We start from the raw sequence: 1,954 nt of genomic DNA, 5'->3' as shown, positions 1-1,954 counted from the left end.
TCAAATCACCCCCACCCCCCAACAGTGCAGGGCACCCTCCACCAGGCCCACACTCATGTCTCCCATCACCCCACCCCCCAGCAGTGCAGGGCACCCTCCACCAGCCCCCCACTCATGTCCAACTCATGTGTCCCATCACCCCCACCCACCAGCATCCAGGGGCACCCTCCACCAGGCTCCCACTCATGTCTCCCATCACCCCAACCCCAGCATCCAGGGGCACCCTCCACCAGGCCCCCACTCATGTCCCCCTGCACCCCCACCCCCCAGCAGTGCAGGGCACCCTCCACCAGGCCCCCACACATGTCTCCCATCACCCCCACCCCCCAGCAGTGCAGGGCACCCTCCACCCGGCCCCCACTCATGTCCCCCTGTACCCCCACCCCCCAGCATTCAGGGGCACCCTCCACCAGGCCCTCACTCATGTCCCCCTGCACCCCCACCCCGCAGCAGTGCAGGGCACCCTCCACCAGTCCCCCACACATGTCTCCCAGCACCCCCACCCCCCAGCAGTGCAGGGCACCCTCCACCAGGCCCCCACTCATGTCCAACTCATGTGTCCCATCACCCCCACCCATCAGCATCCAGGGGCACCCTCCACCATGCCCCCACTCATGTCTCCCATCACCCCCAGCAGTGCAGGGCACACTCCACCAAGCCCCCGCTCATGTCCCCCTGCACCCCCACCCACAAGCATCCAGGGGCACCCTCGCCAGGCCCCCACTCATGTCTCAAATCACCCCACCCCCCCAGCAGTGCAGGGCACCCTCAACCAGGCCCCCACTCATGTCTCCCATCACCCCCACCCCCCAGCAGTGCAGGGCACCCTCCACCAGCCCCCCACTCATGTCCAACTCATGTGTCCCATCACCCCCACCCACCAGCATCCAGGGGCACCCTCCACCAGGCCCCCACTCATGTCCCCCTGCACCCCCACGCCCCAGCAGTGCAGGGCACCCTCCACAGGCCCCCACACATGTCTCCCAGCACCCCCACCCCCCAGCAGTGCAGGGCACCCTCCACCAGGCCCCCACACATGTCTCTCAGCACCCCCACCCCCCAGCAGTGCAGGGCACCCTACACCAGGCCCCCACTCATGTCCAACTCATGTGTCCCATCACCCCCACCCACCAGCATCCAGGGGCACCCTCCACCAGGACCCCACTCATGTCTCCCATCACCCCCACCCCCCAGCAGTGCAGGGCACCCTCCACCAGCCCCCACTCATGTGCAACTCGTGTGTCCCATCACCCCCACCCACCAGCATCCAGGGGCACCCTCCACCAAGCCTCCACTCATGTCTCCCATCACCCCCACCCCTCAGCATCCAGGGGGACCCTCCACCAGGCCCCCACTCATGTCCCCCTGCATCCCCACCCCCCAGCAGTGCAGGGCACCCACCACCAGGCCCCCACACATGTCTCCCAGCACCCCCACCCCCCAGCAGTGCAGGGCATACTCCACCAGGCCCCCACTCATGTCCAACTCATGTGTTCCATCACCCCCACCCACCAGCATCCAGGGGAACACTCCACCAGGCCCCCACTCATGTCTCCCATCACCCCCACCCCCCAGCAGTGCAGGGCATCCTCCACCAGGCCCCCCCTCATGTCCCCCTGCACGCCCACCCCACAGCATCCAGGGGCACCCTCCACCAGGCCCCCACTCATGTCCCCCTGCACCCCCACCCCGCAGCAGTGCAGGGCACCCTCCACGAGGCCCCCACTCATGTCCAACCCATGTGTCCCATCACCCCCACCCACCAGCATCCAGGGGCACCCTCCACCAGGCCCCCACTCATGTCTCCCATCACCCCACCCCCCAGCAGTGCAGGGCACCCTCCACCAGGCCCCCACTCATGTCCCCCTGCACCCCCACCCCCCAGCAGTGCAGGGCACCCTCCACCAGGCCCCCACTCATGTCCCCCTGCACCACCACCCACAAGCATCCAGGG

The sequence above is a fragment of the Ambystoma mexicanum genome, chromosome 7q (genome assembly GCF_040938575.1).
Source record: "Ambystoma mexicanum isolate Mex_15411 chromosome 7q, UKY_AmexF1_1, whole genome shotgun sequence".
NCBI lineage: Eukaryota > Metazoa > Chordata > Amphibia > Caudata > Ambystomatidae > Ambystoma > Ambystoma mexicanum.
This window is presented reverse-complemented; position numbering follows the sequence as displayed.